Here is a 4,933-nt window from a genome sequence, read left to right as displayed (position 1 = left end):
AGTGTTACAAGTGAAATATTACTTAATGTAGCACCTTCCTGCTCTGTATCAATCAGTATATCTGAATGTGTGTATTTACTGTAAATACTTAAATGTACGGATATGCAGAGTTTCTGTGCAGAGTTTGTCTGTCTGGTGACAGCTGATAATCGGATGGGCTCTAACCTGGCCAGTAATGGGCAAGTTTAAAAATGTATGATGCATTTAGAGGAAAGCTGCATATTTTAAGAGCATTCTTAATATTTGTTAATGATTTTCATAACATGCTCACTACCTGTTGTCCTTCCTACTTTAGTCTAATTGTGAAAATTACAGAAGTTCTCATACTGTTTAAGGCTGGCAATATTTTCTTAATTTATTTTTTTAACAATTGTAGTCCTAGTATAGCTAACTTAGAATTCCACTCTAAACTGAACACTCCCCTTTTAGACTCTCCCAATTGGCCTATTTTGTTTTAGCTATGGTCATGGTACTCCTCCAACAAATCAATAACATACCCTTCTGCTTTATTTTCAAGCTACATATACAAAATGGTATAGTTTCACTGTCACTCAGGCAAGGAAGAACTTTCATGCAGTTATTAGAAATGACCTCTGTATGCATACATTAACATAATGTATCATCTCCTTTTCAATTTGTAACTTAAACTGATGTCTGAACTCGGTACATAGAATTTTGCAACCTTTCACAAGCCTTGGTATTATATAACCGTGCACACTGATATCTGATAAAACATAAGAAAATTGTACAAATAAGAAGAGGCCATTCAGTTCATCAAGGTAGTGCTTGGTCTAATCCCAGTAATCATCAAGATATCAGATGAATCAATTTTAACATTTTTTTGAGATTTGGGAAGAACTGGATTGGGCCTCCATGCAGCCTTTTCTATTTAAGACCAAACAGATTTAATACACTTAACTTGTCAAATCTGCACATGTTCTTTAGTCCCCAGGTGCACATGGTTTCCCTTGTCTTCTCAGGTTCAAGAATTTCTATGTTATTTTTGAAGCATGGCAATCTGGACTGCACATAGTACTTCCAGATGTGGCATCACTAGCACATTATAAAGCCTGAGCTTAATGTCTCTTGATTTGTATTTAAGTTTTTCACAGTATTCATCTGTTGGCCCAAGGTTCACTTAGAGACAAGAGCTGATGCTTCTGTTATTCCTTATTATACTGAGTATTTATTTCCAATGTGGTCCATTGTCCCTTTTCAGATCCTGGGTTGTCTGTTATGTCAGGTCTCCCCCTTGACAGACAGACAGACAGACAGACAGACAGACAGACAGACAGACAGACAGACAGACAGACAGACAGACAGATGTTATTGAACATCTGTTGCTATGATCTAAGTAACAGTTTTTCAACTTCCTTAATGGTGTAGAAATACAATATTTGATCTAGAGTAACTGAGAAATAAAAAGCAGTTAAAAGTTAACAAAAATAAAAAACAATATTGAAGTTGTGCTGTATAAAAGTGTATATCCCAAGGTCACAGAACACTTCACAGAAAGGAAAAAAAAACAACTCTCTAATAATAAACTTTAAATAACAATTTAGATGCCCAAAACACCATCTATCCACTTCTTATTCCCACTTTGTATTGGCCCATGCAACTTTGAACTGGACTAAGAGAGTTTGATAATAGATGGATTTTGAATTTATTAGAATGCCACTTAAATTCAATTCAATTTACTGTATATTCGTGTAGGGCACTTCCCTGTATAATCTCAGAATACTGTACACAAGTGCTGTATAATTAATTAAAGCACTAATAATCTAATCAATAACATTTTAGAATAAGCACTTAAATTGTGGGAAAAGATTTTCTCCCACTTGTTTTCTATTGTTAAAGTTTTACTCTGGGTGTTGGCCTTGCTCTCTTTCTCATGGGTGGGGGTGAATTAAATTTAGTTTTGTCAAGTTTGACTGGCATGTATGGAATGTTACTTGGTTTTAATAAATTCAATAAAATGTTAAAAAATTAATTAAAACACAAAAAGAACATACAGTACAACAAAGCAAAAAAAATCACAAGTGGAACCATATAAAATGTACATACTGTATGTGGAAAAAGAATGTATATGGATTTGTTAATTAAATTCTCAAAATGTATTGGTACTAACAATATAACAATATGAAAACACAGCAGTATATTAAACTAAAGCCAGCGGAAGGGAAAAAAACATTGGTATACAAAAGAATTCATGGATTCCATACATCCATAATCATTAGGAAAAGGCATGTAAAAATCTTCACATCAACTATTAGGCCTCTCCTTGGACCTTCAGCAGGTGTATTAGAATGCTAGGTACTGTCCATAATTTTAGTGGAATACAATTTTTGGTGACAGTGCATCTCCTCCAAAGAGGTTCAATTTCATTCAAAATGCTGTCAATGATAAATACCACTACTGAATGGCAAGACAGCAAAAAATGGAGAAGGCCTCTTGCTTAATTGGAAATGTTATTGCCAATCAAACAAGGTTGTAGCCAGCTTGGCACTCACCCCAATATTGCACCCGTGTCCAGAGATTTTATCAACATACCTTTATAGAATTATTAGTTAGTACGTGAGAAAAAACTCATTAAAATAGACAATAGACCTATCAATTTCTTTCCTTAAATAAAGTGTTAGAATTCATTTAATTAGACTGTAATGTGAAGCTACAGTCTTAAAATTCATATGAAAAACAAAATCTCATTGTAGACGTGTTTCTCACCTTGATTATTTTATACTATGACTCAATTCAAAACCACATATCAGCTCTTCTCTTGAAGGTAAAGGTCAGGCAGCTGTGATTCATTGGTTTCTAATATCCTGTGTACTTTTTATAACAGTATAAGCAGTGTCTTGTCTACTTAAGCAGATGCACAACAGTAGGACAGCTGATTTATTTCATTAGATGACATAAACATGATTCAATGAATGCGAACTATGAGTGCAGTAAGGTACAAAGGCAACATCTGTTTGCCTGTGATTCTTGCCTGAGAATCCAAGAATCATCAAAGATTTTCTAGTCAGGTCATGACAGGCTACCGTATATCATATTTTTACAATTGTCACAGTAAAATGAAAATAAGATTAATTAGTGTAAAGATTTTGCTGCATATGCTTTATAAATTAAAGAGACCATCTTGTTCAAAATATTGACTGAAAAGTCTAAGAAAGTATTCACAAAGGCCGTGTGCAATGCCATGCTAGTTAGATTTAAACAGACTTATCCAAAGATAGCCAAAGTTGCACAAACTGGTAAATCATTCAAGTTTTACAGCGTTTTTCAAAGTTGCTTGTTAAGACATCACAAGCACACACAGGCGAATGCAATGATATTCATTCATGAGACCAAAGGTAAATGTATTCACACAACTCTGGGTAAGGCCTATAAAGAACAATAGAATCAGAATCAGAAAAACTTTATTAATCCCAAAGGAAATTATTTAAATAATAAATACATGAAACATAGCTGTTTCAATTTGTTTATTTCTTAAAATTTTCAACCTTCAGTCTTCACATAAACATAGAATACTTTAACAAAATAATAACGTTTAGATCTAATATTGTTCCAGTGGTATGTTATCCCATCCTGATTTTTGGGTATCTCTTCCTATTTGTTATAATGTCAATCTTCAATATGTAGGAGAAACCAATCTATGAAGTATTCTCAGACTTTCAGAACAAATATAAATCCATTGATACTGTGATTAAATGACAAAGAGGCTAACAGAAATGTCACATTTTTACTACATCAGTGGTTTCCAAACCTAGTCATGACAGGACTGGTAAGTAGAAAAGTTTTGCCAGAGGAAGAATGGCATCCTAAAATGAATACTGTATTTTGGGATGAGAAAGGAGGAACTAAAGAAAGGATCAAGGAAAGAGTCAGAGATGAAGGACCAAAAGAGACAGATGGACAGTGCCAAAACATAGTTAGAAATGTACTAGGGATACTAGTACTAGAGATAGAGTTAAATGAATATCTTACTTCCATATCATCACAGAGAGATCCCATTACTGTAAATATTATCCCATCTTGTGGCCTTATGTAGCAGCCATCCACTCATCTGTATGTGTGTGTACCTTTTTTTATCACATTTCCAAGATTCAAAAATGTTTTGTCACAGAAAAGGCTGATGAGAGGAAATATAATTAATGGAAGACATCAGAAAATGCTTTAGAAGTTGGAGACCCTAAAGAAGAAATCCTTCTAATATTGGGATAAACTACCTTCAAAATTTTTACCTTCTGAGGGAAACAAAATCCTTCCTAAGCACCCCAAGCCACAGGATCTTACAAAAAACTCTGCACTTTACTCGCTACCTGCATACTGGTTGACAACAGGACTCCTGAGCTTCTTAATTGGATGTCACTGTTGGATGAAAGTTTAACTTCTAGAGAGGTGCAGAAATACATCAGGCACAAGGACTTCCAGAAGGGACATCTGTATGAATGTTTAAGGTCAGGGGATATGTATTGTTACAAGTGTTCAGTGTGGAAGCATACTAAAGTGCAATGCCAGTATAGTCTTACAATACAACAATGTTGTAACCACCCGAGCTATAAAAGTTCTACTTTAGTTTGGCTAATTATGCTACATATATATTGCCGAATGGCAGAGAAGTGATTATAAGACTTCAAACTTGACCAAATCCATTAAACAAACTATGATGAGTGCTATTATGGTTAAATTATTATGCTTACAACCTTGAAATAAATATGAGTATATGTACAGCATCAATTTTCACTGAAAAAATTTCTCAGCAGGGACTATAGGTGGCATGCCTGTAGCTTGCAAGATCTGATCTCGCTTTATAAATGATTTAACATACCGTGAGAAATAATACAGGCTACAGTGACAGTTAAATAATGACTGAACCTGAAGCTGATAACAATGCCTATATATTGGAAAGTGGCATTGATGTATCACTCCA

Source organism: Erpetoichthys calabaricus, chromosome 1, assembly GCF_900747795.2.
Source record: "Erpetoichthys calabaricus chromosome 1, fErpCal1.3, whole genome shotgun sequence".
Classification (NCBI taxonomy): Eukaryota; Metazoa; Chordata; class Cladistia; order Polypteriformes; family Polypteridae; genus Erpetoichthys; species Erpetoichthys calabaricus.
Note: the sequence above shows the minus strand (reverse complement) of the source record.